Raw genomic sequence first — 17,005 nt, forward strand, 5'->3', positions numbered from 1 at the left:
AATCTCTGTAGGCCTACTATGACAAAAGAAGTGATGATTGTATTGATACTGAAACAGTTTTGAGAAAATAAACTAACACATTAAAAAAACATATTTCATTTTTTCTGTCCCACTTGTTTCTTTTTTACTATAGACGTGAATGAATCATCAGTAATAACCATCCAACAGAATTAATACTATTTCTAAGAAATCAGCCCATTAGTTTTTAAATCTACATTACTCAATAAGAACAAGTTGGGGCCAAAATATTATGTAAATGACCTCTAGCTAAATTTTTCATGGAGTCTATTTTCCACTGAAAACCTATTTTCTGCATTACTTGCAACACTTCTGCTGTGGAATAATCCTTTGGTACACTATGAAGATTTGGCACTCAGATTGGCTTAATAAAGGTTTAAATGTCTAATAGTTAGGCAGGTAGAGGTTAGGTAGGATTTGCAGGCAAAACAAAAAACAAACAAACAAACAAACAAAAACCCAAAAACCCATGGGGAAGAAAGAGGCCAGAGTCACCAGCCAGATACAGAGAAAGCAGATGAACTTGCCATGCTGAAAAAAGGTATTGCCACATGGTAGAGAATAGATAAAAAATATGGGTTAATTTAAGTTGTAAGAGCTGGTTAGTAACAAGCCTAAGCTATCTGGCAAGCACTTAGAATTACTAAATCTCTGTGCGGTTATTTGGGAGTGGGTTGGTGGGACAGAAAACTCCACCTACAAATTATGGAATCCTCTTTCCCTCTCACCCTGTTGGCCACCAGGCTGAAAAGGGAAAGAGGTAGGAGTGACAGAAAGCTTTGTACACAGCCCAAGAGCAGAAATGGAGACAGCCTTCTGGGAGACAGATTTCAGTGAATCAGCTCAATTTTCTTCCAGACTATAAGGAATATATAGGCATGCTCCTATCACAAGGCTTAGTATGTGACAGTAAGGTCCTATAACAGAGCTCCTAGAGCAAGTCTTCTTAGCGAGGATCTGTGCCAAGGGTCAAGGTAAAGACAAATCAGGCATCTAGTTTAGAGACAGCTTTTAGATAAGGTCAGTCTTCCAGGCCCTAGAATATTCTCCAGATAAGGGCAGGTAGAGAGCAGGAATCTTTGTTGGAGGCAAGGAACTCTATGCTGCTGAGCTACTGAGATAAGCTGCCAGGCCACGGGGAGGCTGAGACCTCTGTCTCTGAGACAATGTCTTCCAACATCTCCCATTTTATTTTTTTTAATAGAGAGGTGTCATTTTAATCCCTAAGGAACCTGTGGCCTGTGCCAGAAGGTTCCAGGGCCTGGTAGTGAACCATTACCTGACTGCTGGTAATTTAGCAATGGTGGTGATCTGTCACTGGACGAACTGAATAAGGTAGGTGCTGTGGGATGGTCTGTATGTCAAATTGCTCTGATTGGTCAATAAATAAAACACTGATTGGCCAGTGGCCAGGCAAGAAGTATAGGCAGGACTAACAGAGAGGAGAATTGAGAGAACAGGAAGGTGGAGGGAGACACTGCCAGCCAGCACCATGACAAGCAGCATGTGAAGATGCTGGTAAGCCATGAGCCACATGGCAAGGTATAGATTTATAGAAATGGATTAATTTAAGATGTAAGAACTAGATAGCTAGAAGCCTGAGCCATTAGGCCAAACAGTTTAATAATATAAGCATCTGTGTGTTTATTTTATAAGTGGTTTGTTGGACTGCCGGGACTTGGCGGGAGCTGGAGAGAAATTCTCCAGCTACAGGTGGGGGCAAACATCAAAATAAAACAGCATAATCAGAGTACCAATAAAGTGTAGGAGCCAAGAAAATAAGTGTTTATGGAACCAGCTAATTTGTTATACAGACTGTGATTTTGAGAGTAGGTCTTTGTATAGTTTTTTGAGTGTTGACATTAGTTTAACAACATCTGATTTGTTTACATAAAAGCAACATTCTTCCCCTAATACGAAGCAAGTTTCCCCATGTTCAGCACTTATGAGGTCTAATGCTCTTTTGTTTTGGAGCACAACCCTGGCAAGAGACTTCATCTGTTTTTCAAGTGACTCAAGGCTCTCAGTTGTAGATATCATTGTCTGATCAAGTCTGTATCTGAAGTCTCCAGACAGATGATATGTCTGGACGATGGCAGTTGTTGTAGCCCTGGAAGATCCAAAGGAGATGACAAGATGGCAAGTCTTATTGCTATCAGTAAAGGAAGGAATATCTTTTGTCTTTGATTAGCAGCAGTGTCACTTCTTTCTCTTCATATGGACAGACCTGTGGAATAATCATACAATAGTGTAAACCCTGGCAGGGGGTGTCTGTGCAGGAGGTTATCTTACATGTCAGCCTGGAAAGAGTGACGTTAGTGAGACACTGGTCCTAGGGTAAAGGAGAGGGGTACTAACCAGTACAGCTGCCAGCAGAGGTTTATTGCTCAATATATAAAATAAGCAGTTAGAGGCATTAAGGTAGATGGTGAAAGGGAGAAAGTTAACAACACATTGAACATACTGTAGCTAGGGTGGGCTGAGCATTTCTTCTTAGCTGTATCTCCTCTTTAAGAATATTTCTATGGGTTAGCATGGACTGGAGGTCTGCAATAGCTGTTGAGAAATATGAACATCAGCAGAGAGATATTTAACATAACTGTTTTCCTATGACTCCTGTTCTTTATCTTTCATTCCAGGAGTCATCTACAATAATGGTGAGATGGTTATTTAGGTGTTGAAATAGGAATGGCATCCTTGGTTGGGCCAGTCTATGGATCCAATATCATTGTTTTATGTCCGAGTAGGTTTCCTCAAAGAAAACATGCCAGTGGTGACTGTTGAGTTGAGAATTAGGGAGTTAAATGGTGGCAGGACAGCCCTATAATAAAGACTACCATTAAAATAGCAGAGGAGGTGGGAGGGCATATGGCTTGGGCAGTGGCCACCAGGTCATGGATGTCCCTTCAGGAGATTTTGTTGTTCTTCAAGAGGTGGAGTTTCTTCTATCTTCTCTGTCCCTGACCAGACAGTGAGAGATGAGCCATCTTTATGGTTGGGGGTGTGTTGCTGGACATTTCTGGCTGGGATCCAAATAGGCCTCAGTTGGTCCTTTCTGTAGAAAAAAAAAACAAAAACAAAAACAAAAAAACACAAGCAAAGAAACCTCTTCCTGCTATGGGGAGGTCAGGTCTCTTACATATTCCATTCATGGGGTGAGGCCATCCATCGTACCAAGATGGGAGGGTGTTTGAAGTTTTTGAAGATATAGAATATTTTTAGGGTGGCCATTGTCTTTGCTAACTGTATTGCTAGAGGTGTAGATGGTCATTTTTGTTTTTAAGTTGACCTTTATTAGTTTTTCTTTTAATTTTTAAATTTAGGACAGGGTATGTGAGCCATACCCTGTAAAAGGTAAGGACTGAGGGGCACTGGGAGAACCTGGCAGCAGGTCTAGCTTTGATATGTTAAATAGGCATCTCAGCCTCTTGTCCCAGATTTGAAACATACATACATACATATACATACACACACACACACACACACACACACACACACACACACACATATACATATATGGGACAGGAGGTAAAGTTAAAATTAGTTTTTATTAAAATTTTAAATATTGACCAAGATGGAATCTTGTCAGAGCCATCATCTGGAAACCTTTTAGTTGTGTGGCTTTGATATACATTGTTGGGGCTTATATGGACAAAACCCATATGAAATCATACCTTTTTATAAGGCTTTGTTATTATATTTTAAGAAGTACAACTCCCAGAGTCCTAGGAAGTTACCTGGTACTTGGGTAGGTGTTATCTTTTAAGAACTACAGCTCCCAGAATTCCAGGAAATTACCTGGTCTCATTAGCCATTGGTGTTAGTGAATTGTTTGTTTGTTGAACTTACCTATCTAGCCACTGTTATGGTAGCAGGGATGATACCTTTCATAGCTGCTTTCAGGTGAGCTGAGGCATATGTTGTCAGGGCCCAGGAAGGCTGAGAGGCTTAAGCAAAAGCTTGTTTGTAAGAAGCATCTGATTAGCTGTTCCAGGTGACGGGGAGGGAGCACTTATATCAGCGGGACTGGTTTATATTAGCATTTAGTAAGTCCAGAGCTCAGTAGCTTGTAATTTACAGGTGTTTTTTGTTTTGTTTTGTTTGGGTTTTTGTTGAGGCGGGGGATGGTGATTGTCAGCCAGGTGGAACTCTGTTAAGACACAGGTTGGGCAGAACTTAAAGTTTAAAGAAAAAGAGAAATTTTACATTTGGAACCCTTTTTGTTTGATTTGTTGACAGATAGATGCAAGCCTTATGATTTTGATTCCTGGAAGCTTATATGAATTTTAGTTTTTACTAAAGCAGATGAAAGTTTTAGATATATTAGTATTATCATTATACTGAAATCCACACTATAGAAAAGGCAGTTAACTGGTGTCTGTAAAACAGCTGGAACAGATTTACATCTTGGTGTCATAGCAAAGGCTATGGCTTTGGGATAAAAGGCATGAACATTTTTTCTATGTCCAGAGAATCAGTTACTGATTGAACAGAGATGTCTTTAGTCCAATGTGAAGTACCTTTAAGTCTATATTTAGAGGATAACTAAAGAAAACGTACACTTTTGTGGTTGTTGATTTTTTTGGGGGGGGCAGTTGAGACAGGGTTTCTCTGTGGAGCTTTGGAGCCTGTCCTGGAACTTGCTCTGTAGACCAGGCTGGCTTCGAACTCACAGAGATCCGCCTGCCTCTGCCTCCCAAGTGCTGGGATTAAAGGCATGCACCATCACCGCTACCACCCCCTTTCCACCCTCCACCCCCCCACCCGGTGGAAACTCTTGAGCTTGTGACTAAACAATAAGTAGTCCGTATTTTTAGAGCTAGATTAATAGCTTGTCAGAACTCCATTGGTTAATGCTAAAACTTTGAGCTTTTAAAGTCTTAATATCATAATATCATAGCAAAGGAGAGAAATCTGAAACATTTTTTATATACCTTAAGCCATTTTTATATCTTTATAAATTGTATCCATCCAAGTATCTCCAAAATATCTTTTATAGATCCTCACAATCCAGGTCTTGATGTCCTCAGACCTTTATAATTTGTATTTATATAACTTAATAACTTGCAATTAATTACTTGCATTTAAATACTTAAGTCATTTTTATCATAATTTAAGCTTTTACATCTTCAGACTTTTACAGCTTATATTTATATACCTTAATATACCTTCTTAGACCTTAAGACATTTGTTTAGATCTTCACAACTTAAGGTTTAAACTTTACATCCTTTTATAGATTTATAGATTTTTTTAACTAAATCCAATAAATTAAGTTTAACTTTTTTTGATGTTTCATTTTTAGTGTCTGCATCAGGAGGCTCAGCCTGATAAAGGACATAAAGAGGCTTTTAAACATACTTGAATTTAGGGAAGGGGAGAGCCAGATCCCAACTCTAGAAACAGCTTTTTAATAAAATAGAGCATCAAAAAAATAATCCTTAATGTTATCCATACGAAAGGATATGTAAGCTTTTGTTAACCTGAATCTAGTGGCCAGAGAGCTCAGATATATTCTGAGGTCCCGCAAATAAGAAGTAGCCACATGGTGACTTGCAAAGACAATAAGAGACAAAGATATTTAACCCATCTTTGTTTTATGATATATTTAAATGACATTCATAGACATACCAGAATGCACAAACTGATGAACAGACAAACTGCTAACAACACAGCTTTCTTGAGAAATAGACACACAAAAACTTCCCATGAGCGGGATATTTCTTTGTGAATTATATAGATTTTTAATTTTGTCTGATGGGCATCCTATAGACTTTGAAATAAAAGAGAAAAGTTAATATTTTTAAGATATAGAAAAGAGGAATTTTAGTGGGTCTTTAAGGTTTTGTAGTCAGGATTGTAGTTTTGAGGAGATGGTAAAAGGCAGCATGGTGGAAGTGTCCTGCACCCAGTGGCTGCCGGCTTGGGGAGGAAAAGTGAAGTTTCCCTGGGAGGGAGGCAGTGCAGTGGATTGTGGGAGAGTTCAGCAGGCCTGGTATTAAGCAGGTTGTGCTACCAAGAGGGTGCAAGATGGTTTGGCACACTTTGGCACTATCTTTCCCAGCCCCTTTTCCAACAAGGCTATCCTAGCCATGGGGGAGGGGGGGGACAGTCTCCCACGGACCTCATCCCTGGCCTCGTCCATCCATCACCCCCATCCATCCATCACCCACTGCCATTGGAGCCACCGGGCATGGGGTGAGTGCCCTTAATCTGTGATGGCCCAAGCAGTGGCTCATGTGGGCCTCCAGCTGCACTCACAGTGAGACAAAAAGCTGCCACCCCTCAAGTAGGCTGTCTACGAGCTGCAGTTGGGACACGAGTTCAGTGTGGCTAGGGGCTCCCACCCCTGGTGCAGGCTGTGCTGTGGTGGTGGGAGAACATAGTATTTGTTTTTGAGGCAGGGAGTTGGGGAGGGGTAGAGGCCTCTCCTTCTTGCAGGGCAGAAGGAATCTGCAGCTGCAGATGTTGTAGGGGCAGGAGTGAGGGGCAGGAACCTCTCCATCTGACTTATACATTGTAACAAACGTATGGACAGGAAATTTATGTAGTTTAGGGAGAGAAAGAGCAGTGACAGGGACCCAGGCTGTACCCCAGCAGGGCTTTAGATTGGCCCCACGACCAGGCTGCCCGTACATGGCAGCCTGGACAGGGGGTTCCATTTGTCCTGTTCACGCAGAACATGGACTCTGCTCTGCCCAGATCACAAGCCAGGGTGACTCGGGAGGGAGTCTCTGTTCAGGCCCTGCTCGAACAGCAGGACTTCCAAGAGATAGGCTCTGTTCTGTGCTCACTCGCATGTCAGCCAAGACAGGCTGTACTCCTGTGAGTTCTTATGCGAAGAATTTCCTAATATTGAAAAGAGAGGAAATGCTATCAGAGGCATTCAACATTCCTGAGGCAATTTAGCCCAGGGGGTTGAGACGTTCTAACAAGCTTAAGCCTGTCTGCAGATTTGAGAGGTTGGCAGCTGCCCTAGTTGGCATTTAACTGGCTGCTGCATTACCAGGTTTTGTTGTACCTCATGGCTTTTATTGCATAGTAAACAGTGCAACTTAAGGAATAACATTGGTGCCACATAATAAACAACAAAGGGATAACAGAACATTTTTTGCATGGCTCATGAGCACAAACAGACACATCTCTCCAGGAGACAGACTTTCGTGAATCAGCTCAATTTTTTTCCAGTCTATAAGGGATAGGATTGTAGAGCCTTTGGACAAACCCTAATTTTCATTAAGTGGCATGGTCCTATCACAAGGCTTAGTATGTGACAGTAGGGTCCCACAGCAGAGCTTCTAGTGCAAGTCTCCTTAGCAAGAATCTGTGCCAAGAGTCAAGCTAAAGTGGGGGGGGGGGGCTGGAGGAGCCGGAGAAGAGAAGAGGGAAATCTGTGATTGGTATGTAAAATGAATAAAAAATTTCTTAATAAAACACACACACACACACACACACACACACACACAGAGTCAAACTAAAGATGAATCAGGCATCTGGTTTAGAGACAGCTTTTAGATAAGGCCAATCCTCCAAGGTTCAGGGACATTCTTCAGATAAGGCTAGGTAGAGAGCAAAAAGCTTTGCATGAGGGAGGGAGCTCCATGTTGCTGCCCTAATGAGATAAGCTGCCAGGCCATGGGGCAGGCTGCGACCCTGACTAGCCAGCAATGTCTCCCAACACAAATGGCATTCCAACAAGGGGCACGAATTTCCACATAAAACCTGAGAAAGCTTTAAAAAAGGTTCCAAACACAAAAATAAAGCCAAATGTGGCTTGCTAGTCTCACAGTCTCATGCCAGCCACAGCATAGAGACGCACCTCCCAGCAGCACCCCTGTGGGATGAAGCCAGCTGCGAGCTGCCATGTGCTAGCTCCAGCTTAAGATTCATCTCATGAGATCAGAGAACACTACAGATGCTCAATAAAGACAAACCCAGATAAAGAAACTTCTAAATAGGTTACAGTGTGCTTAAAAATGTACATAAGCTTAAGAAGGAAAAGAGAAAGCATACAGACAGTCACAGAAAAAAGGATGGTTTAAAAATAATAAAGTCCTTAAAATAGGAGTAAAGTAATATAAAAGAAAAAAGCCACATAAAGATGGAAAAATACATGGAAAGTCTGGATCCTGTGTTGTCTTTAAATTTTTTGATTGCTGATAAACAAGTGATAGCTGACAAGACACACTGGATTATGGAGGCTGCTGGATTAAACCAACATAGACATTTTTAAAATGTCTTTTTTTTTTTTTTTGGTCTTCTGAGACAGGGTTTCTCTGTGTAGCTTTGCGCCTTTCCTGGAACTCACTCTGTAGTCTAGGCTGGCCTTGAACTCACAGAGATCCGCCTGCCTCTGCCTCCTGAGTGCTGGGATTAAAGGAGTGCGCCACCACCGCCCGGCTTAAAAATGTCTTGACTTCAAAATGGAAGTCAAAAGATGTGCTGTTTTGAGGAAGAGGTTATGCTTTCTTTCCCATAGAAAACGAGAGGTTGTAGATTCATTCAAGGTTGGAAATGTTCAGATTTGATTGAGGAAGATCCCCTGAAAATCCTGGCTACAAACATAAAAAAATAAACCTACAAAAACTACAAGCCACGTCATGTATATTTTACCTGCTCAAACATAAAACAAAAAAATCTTTAGCTGACTTGTGTACAATGCAGTCTATACTTGTATTAATGCAGATATGTATGTTACCTTTAAAAGTTTATGTATTTTCAGAGCAAGGGGACCAGACACCAATAAAAGGGGGCGGGCCAGGTGATCCAACAACTGAAAACACCTCTGTTGCAAGTTTCTCAAAGTTCAGTATCCAGAATAGCTTCAAGGCTGCTGGTTGAGATCATCCAGCCTCTCAGACTACTCCAGCCAAGACTTAGCCATTATCCTGATTTTTTCAAGGTTCCCCAAAGATGCCAGCACCCCCAAACAACAGGAAGCAGTATAGAGAAAACAACATCCACAGTCCCAGAAGGATGGATTACGGATGTTTGTCATCATTGGGGTGGTGGTGGTGGTGGTGGTTACAAGTTGCTATTAGCCATGGTCAAGAAAAAAGCTAAACAAAAGAGTTAGATTCAAAGATCTCTTTCCAAAAAAAAGTAGGGGATATAAGAATGATAGAAAAACAGTTAGATTGTTGAATCTACTTTAATCCAAAAAAAAAAACAACCATTAATCTCAAAATGTCTTTCATTGGTATGGATTTTAGTTTATTGATACAAATTTAAAGTTATTTTTGTTATAGTGTATGTATGTTTCTACTCTTGTTTGAGGTATTGTGCTTTATGCAACTCATTTAAAGATATAATGTGTAATTAAGAAATACAGGTTAGTAGTTAGTCATCTATAATAATCAAACTTGTAGTCATGTATATTTTCAAGGTTAAACAGATATAATTAGATAGATAGATGGTCTTCAAACACTTCAAAGAATACGGCATTTAAAATGTTTTAATAACATAGGGCTTTTCTTGACAGTGAGACATATCCACTTCTGGCAGCACTTCGGAGAAGATAACTAGTATTGAGGAAACTCCATATGGAATTTGCTTTCTTTATGGCAAAAGCTAGTCACTGGGCAAAAAACTGTTTTTGCCTCAATTGCTGGCAGTATACTATCCAAACTGGACTAGGAGGACTCAAAAGAAAGCAGCTGCCAAACTTTGCCAAGACAAGGTAGGACAGTCCTTCAAAATTACCTGCTTCTCAGAAATGTCTGTCAGATATACTAGGCCTATAGGCCAAAGACGGATGCCCCAATGTTGAAGAGGAACTTTGGGTGACTGTCCAGGCAGCCAGATGTTCCTGTCATTAGGTAATATTACATCCTTCTGGGGTCTTTGATGGAGTTAAAGACTAAATAGCTAAACTTATAATTTTCCTTAGCTATGATAAAAAGTAAATTAAGTATACAATTTTAAACTCACAAAGATAAGATAGATAATAGAGTATTTTCTCTAAATTTGCCAAATACAAATGGACTGGATATTGTAACTGCAATTCTTACTTGATAACTGTTTTATTATATATAGTTTTACTCTGTTAAAGTTAAACCTTCCCTTTTAATTAGACAAAAAGAGGAAAATGCCATGGAATAATCCTTTTGTACACTGTGAAGATTGGTCACTCTCATTAGTTTAATAAAGGGCTTAATGTCCAATAGCCAGATAAAAGTTAAGCAGGACTTGCAGACAAAAGAGAGTAAAAGGAAGACAGAGGGCTGAGTTACCAGAGAGACACAGAGGAAGCAGGCCATGAACATGCTGTTGGGGTGGGGGAGAAGGGTGTACTACCACATGGTAGAGCATAGATGAGAAATATGGGTTAATTTAAGTTGTAAGAGCTAGTTAGTAACAAACCTAAGCTATCAGCTGAACATTTATAATTAACAATAAGGCTCAGTGTGGTTATTTGGGAACAGGCTGGTGAGACAGAAAACTCTACCTACATACTCCCATATTCCAAGTTCTACAAGAACAGCTGATTAAGTAACACAAACTAAATGGTCTTATTAACAACAAAAAACAAACAAACAAACAAAAAAACCCAGAGCCAGATATTAGGGTGAAAGCTGAAAGATCAGAGAAACGGAACAAGCCAGCCAGTAGTTCTTGCTGTGGATATTGGTCTGTATAAATAAAACACTGATTGGCCAGTGGCCAGACAGGAAGTATAGGTGGGACAAGGCAAGAGGAGAATTCTGGGAAGTGGAAGGCTGAGTAAGAGAGAGACTGCCAGCCACCGCCATGACAAGCAGCATGTGAAGATGCCGGTAAGCCATGAGCCACATGACAAGGTATAGATTTATAGAAATGGGTTAATTTAAGATATAAGAACAGTTAGCAAGAAGCCTGCCACAGCCATACAGTTTGTAAGCAATATAAGTCTCTGTGTTTACTTGGTTGGGTCTGAGCGGCTGTGGGACTGGCGGGTGAGAGAGATTTGTCCTGACTGTGGGCCAGGCAGGAAAACTTCAGCTACAAGTTCTTACCTCTATGAAACCCTCAGTCTAAAGAGAGTGAGTTTGGCCAGACAGTGGTGGTGCACGCCTTTAATCCCAGCACTTGGGAGGCAGAGGCAGGTGGATCTCTGTGAGTTCAAGGCCAGCCTGGTCTACAGAGTGAGATCCAGGACAGGCACCAAAACTACACGGAGAAATCTTTTCTCACAAAACCAAAGAAAGAGAATGAGTTCCTGTTTTCTCACACCTTATATACCTTTTTCTGCTCTGCCATCTTACTTCCTGGGATTAAAGGTGTGTATACTTCCCAAGCAAAGGCATGAGATCTCAAGTGTTGGGATTAAAGGTGTGTGCCACCATGCCTGGCTCTGTTTCCAGTGTGGCCTTGAACTCACAGAGTTCAGATGGATCTCTGTCTCTGTGTGGAACGATAGGATTAAGGATGTGTGCACCACTGTCTGGCTTCTATGTCTAATCTAGTGGCTGGCTCTGTCTTCTGTTTCCCAGATAAGCTTTATTGAGGTGCACAATATATCACCACACAGCTAATTAAGTTCTGTGTGAAGCTTTCTATGATTTTTGCCATCTAAAGTCCTGATGATATCTTTAACATTCCTCCAAAAATCAACATTCCCAGGTACTCTGTAGCAAGAAAATCACTTTTGGTGTACTACTTTTTGTTCTAACTTGCTTGTTTCTGGCTGTGATTAAATTCTCTAATCAAAAGCATTTCAGGTAATGAACAGGTTTATTTGGCTGATAGTGATAGATCACAACCCACATTAGGATAGGAACTCAAGGTCACGGCTGAAGGCAAAAACCATAGGGAAACATTGTTTACTGGCTTTCTCTCTTGTTTGGTCACTTGTCTCATTCTCAGCTAGCTCTCTTATTCATCTCAGACCCACTTGCTTAGGGTATTGAAACCTCAGTGGAAGAACCTTCCCATGTCAATCATCAATCAACACAATTTCTAACAGACAGCAACCAGCCATTCTGGTGGGGGCATGCATTCAACTGATGTTACCTCAGTTGATTCTAGGCTGCATCTTGTTGACTGGTGGAGCCAATTAATACAAACAGACAATAATATATGAGAAGGTTTTAAAAACCCCAAACCAAAGTATAACCATATCAATCATTTAAGCAGCAACAACCCAAACATGAAGATAGCAAAAACTAGAAAACAAAGATATGCCAAGAAACGAGGAGAGGCAAGGCTTTAAGATCAAGAAAATAAAACTATCTCCATAGAAAGTTTCCAAACCAACAAAAATTCAAGGAACTCATAGCAAATTATAGTAAATTTTCTGAATACAAAAATTGGTGAAGGTCTATCATTATCTACAGAAACAACAAAATTATTAGATGATAATTAGTAAAATCAACAAAATAAGTGGTGTTTGGGTGGGAGCTCCACCTCAACCCCTGGCACACTGGCATCCATATACCCAAAGAGTCTGGAATGTTCTGGTGGAAGATCCACTTCAACTCCTCTCCCCCATCTCTCGCCCCAAACCTGCCCCTTTAAAACCTGCCAAACACAGCTCCTCCCCCAGAGAGGCTCAAGACCACTCCCACAGGGTATATAAGCTGCATCTCAGAAAACAGTTTTGTGGTCTCTGTGGGGCCAGAGAATCACCTGGGAATGCTTTACCCATTAAACTGGGGCTTTTTCTAACTTGGTCTGATTTGGATTGCTGTGTTGGTGGAAAGGCTTATGGGGTGAAAAACCTATCAAGTGGCACCACTGTGGAGAGTATTACAACTCTGGGGGCAGGGTGGCAGTAAGGTATCCTGACTGCTTGGGGAGTCAGGCTATACCTTGAACTGCTAGGACAGCTCTGGCGGCTGGAGCTGCAATGGGACAGCTCAGCTCTGGATGAAAAGGTATCCTTACTGTTTGGGGAGTCAGGATATACTCTGAGTTGTGGTACAGTGGGGATGGTCTCCCCACAGGATATAGCAACCGTGCTCCTCTCCTGGAGAGCCACTACAGCCGAGCTTTGCTCAGACCCCACTTAAGGGGGCTTCCCAGCAGAGCTCTGCTCCTTCTCTGGACCAAGATATTGCTTCTTTTGCTTCGCTCTGCTAAAGGGGAAACTCCTGCAGAAATGAAGCAATCTCCTCCAATGAAGTTACTTTTTCTGCTCTACCTTGCTCATTCCCCTAAGAAGTCTCAGTAAGGTTCTTCTGTTCAGCTCTGCCTTGCTCAGCCCCCTAAGGGAACGTCTCTGCATGTTTTTTTCTGCTCAGTCCCCTAAGGGACATCTTAGCAAGGTTCTTCTTCCCTGTGCTGGCAAATGAAGATCTTCATACCTAAGACTCTTTTAAGATATTTATTTGGGAAGGAGGAGTCTAGGACAGTGGCTGCCTCTACCAGGGTGGAAAAGAACAGCCAACAACTGAACAGGCAGGGTGGTTTATATAGGGTTTCTTATGGGCAAAGTTTCTCCAGGGAGATTTTCTGTTCAGGGATTGGTTAGTTTTTCCTGCTCAGGGATTGGTTAGTTTCATTGGTCAGGGGCAAAGATGGCCCTGATTTCAAAGCCAAACTCTTTCTTTCACTGGCCTTTCTTAGCTTTTCTAAGGTCAGGACATATTTCTTTCACTGCCTCTGATTCTAGGGACAAAGTGTGTTTCTTTGGCACTAGTTTCAGAGTCAAGGCATGTTTCTTGGGTTTTGGGTTTGGGGATAAAGTGTTTCTTTCACTGGTTCTGAGTTCCAGGGTCAGGGTGGGTTTCTTTAGCTGGCCCATTTTCCCTACAACCACTGACAAAATGAAACACAAAGACATACCTACAAATATATCATGGTCCTTTAAACAAGAACTACAAGATTCTACTTAAAATCCAAATCCAAGAAATCACTGGCCGACATTCATCCTGTGCATTCTAGCTATCTCCTGTGCTAATAATAGAAAATTGGTTGTTTAAGGAGGGCTGTTCAAATGGAGAGTTTCCCCTGAAGCTTTCTAATGTTTTAACATTATAAAAAATAGATTTGACTACTAAAAGGATCTCATTTTCTCATGATAAAGAAAAGGATGTTTGTTAGGATCACTTGAAAATCATTTTGTTTCCTATGATTGATGATTGGATGTAAGTCTGTATTAGAGTGAGGAAATGAAAACTTTCCAAATCAAAAGGAAGGTGACAGATTTTTAAAGAAACAGTGTATAGTTTGTAGTATATACCTAAAGCAACTTGTTTTGTTCTTATTGTTTTATAAATCACAAGAAATTTTGAAAACAAGCTTATCCCCATTGTTTTGTGTATGTTTGTGTGTGAGAGAAAAATTCTTCCCTATGTGCAGGTGACATACAGGAGAAGAGGTTGTTGGATCCTCTTGATTTGGAGAAGCAGGTGGTTATAATCCTCCCAATTTGGGTGTGGGAATCTGAACTCAGATCATCCCCAAGAAGAATTTGTGCTGAGCTGCTCAGTACCATAGTATTTATATCCAATAAACTAAATGTCTTTTGCAGATTAACAACAACAACAACAACAACATAACCTAAATAAAGAAGTAAATAAATGGTCCTTGGGAACATGATGCAACAATATTAAGATGTTGTGAATGGTTAAATTTGCAGTATGAATTGAATACAACCAAAGGAAATTTCCAACAATTTAAAACAGGAAAACTGATTACAAAGCTACAAACAAAGTAGAAACACTCAGAATGCTCAATGGGATTGTGAAAAAACAGTTCACACATGAATACAATGTGACTTCTATACTTACCACAAAGCTACAACAATCAACAATGTGTATAATATTTGTGAAAGAATAAAGAGATGGCTGGCAGTGGTGGCGCACGCCTTTAATCCCAGCACTTGGGAGGCAGAGCCAGGCGGATCTCTTGTGAGTTCGAGGCCAGCCTGGACTACCAAGTGAGTTCCAGGAAAGGCGCAAAGCTACACAGAGAAACCCTGTCTCGAAAAACCAAAAAAAAAAAAAAAAAAAAAGAAAAAAAAAAGAGTAAAGAGATGGAGAGAAAAAGCCATGAACAAAAGCAGTAAAATACAGTCAACTTTTTTTTTTTTTTGAGACAGAGTTTCTCTATGTAGTTTTGGTGCCTGTCCTGGATCTCGCTCTGTAGACCAGGCTGGCCTTGAACTCACAGAGATCTGCCTGGCTCTGCCTCCCGAGTGCTGGGATTAAAGGCATGCGCCATCACCGCCCAGCTACAGTCAACTTTTAATCATAAGACCAAAGAAATTCAGCCAGGAAAAGTGTGATCTTAACCAATGATACCCAACTACCTGTGATTCTATATGTATAGAAATTAAATAAACAGACTTTACAACTCCCACTAAATTAACTCAAACTGACCTTTAAAGTGTTATGTTTCTGACCCTCCAGCTACAGATATTTCTTCCAAAGAGTGGCCCCATGCTCTAGAGCTCTCTCTGCAAATAGAAGTGATCTCTTGCTATGGCTCTGCAAACTCTTGTGTCCCCTTGTGGTTTCCAGCAAATCCAGCCCCACTGATTCCCATACACAAAACAATGTAGAAGAATAACTTAAGGTCTATTTCCTGCCACATGGATTATGGCACAAGATGTGGAATCTGCCCTCTCCACCAACCCAACACCATGCACACCTGAAAAACCCCTGAAGCTCAAGAAACTCCTTTTCTTCCTAGGAATTTCCCTGAATCATTCCATTGTGACTGGAGGTAGCAGAAATTTAAATACATTCTAATCATGTATTACTGAAGGATGATCCCCATCACCTCTTTCTACCAGTTTCAAAACTACTTGTAACATTTATAAAACCAACTTGAAGTGGAATACAAAGTTGAGAACTTCTAGAAACCAGACCTTCAGTTTTCCAACCTGTCTTCCCACTGCACACCTAAAGCAATACTTGTGTGTGTACACTAGACAGTGATATTACAACCATCAAAGCCTCCCATAGCCAGCAGAACCTCTTCCTCACAAGGGAATTTACACAACAGGGAAGTTCAGAGGCCAAGGGCCACTGCACAGGTTGGTCACCACATGTATCAACAGAACCACACAATGGCCCGTCGTCCATCCCTGCCCCAGCACCTCTGACAGTTCAGCAGACTTGTTTCTCCTTGTCCGGGGACAGTGGCCCCACACTCACTATGACATGGCTTGTGGTCTCCCTCACAGCTACCTATAGCAGAAACAGAGAATCCTGGGAAGAACCTGAAAGCTAATTCCCACTGGTATTCCTGATTGCTAAATCTTTCTAGAATGCCTCATTAACTAGGGCAACCCAGCTGGGCCTCAGGACATTAGCAGCTCCCCTACTGAGTGAGCAGCGATCAAATGACTAAGATAGCACAGGCCTTCTCAGGTCTTCCCTTCTGCCCTAGGGGTAGAAAGGGCCCTGGTCTAGGAAATTTGTATTTTAGTAGAAATTCTGCCAGTCTCTCAAAGCACTTCCTGTTACTCTTCCAAGACACAGAATCCCTTGTATGCACCTTCTACTACACTCACAATGTGCAGTTCAGCCAACCCTTTGTTTCATAGCTGGTTAAGTCCAGCAGCCAAACATAGGTCACACTCAAGCAATAACTGCTGTTACCATGTAACTGTTGTTAAAGCAAAAACAGGCCATGAATTAGAAAAGAATGAGGGGGTCACAGTAAGGCTTGGAGGTAGCAAAGAGACTGTGGATACCACATAGTTACATTTCAAAAAATAATTTTGAAAAGTTGAAACAGGCTTTATGGCCACATGCTCATCACTAGGAATATATAATGAGAGCACAAAAGGATTACTTACATCTTTCTCTCAGGCTCTACATCTTAAACCAGGAAAATAACGGTCCTGTTAAGCAGGGACACAGTATTTTACCCAGATCTTCTATTTTGGTTGAACTAGAGTAACTATAGTAATTTGGTTTTAAGATAAGTTCAGTTCTTTATTCTGATTCTTGATTGCCCTGGTCTATGGACCCCAAGAAATGGCCAGTCAGGAGAATTATGGAGTATCTAAAATTGATTACTCGATTCCCCATTGCTGATTTTAACTATTGTCAAAGT

General features: G+C 41.1%; 1 long non-coding RNA gene across 1 annotated transcript in view; it reads right to left on the reverse strand.

The window, feature by feature from the left end:
* Window positions 1–525: 525 nt before the first annotated feature.
* Window positions 526–17,005, reverse strand: part of LOC131926386 (uncharacterized) — a 29,575-nt gene continuing 13,095 nt past the window's right edge. Inside the window, exons 2-3 of the long non-coding RNA XR_009383484.1 lie at window positions 2,483–3,073; window positions 526–2,245 (exon numbers count right to left, since the gene is read on the reverse strand). This is a non-coding gene — a long non-coding RNA (uncharacterized LOC131926386). The remainder of the gene's footprint in view (window positions 2,246–2,482; window positions 3,074–17,005) is intronic.

The sequence above is a fragment of the Peromyscus eremicus genome, chromosome 16_21 (genome assembly GCF_949786415.1).
Source record: "Peromyscus eremicus chromosome 16_21, PerEre_H2_v1, whole genome shotgun sequence".
Lineage (NCBI taxonomy): Eukaryota > Metazoa > Chordata > Mammalia > Rodentia > Cricetidae > Peromyscus > Peromyscus eremicus.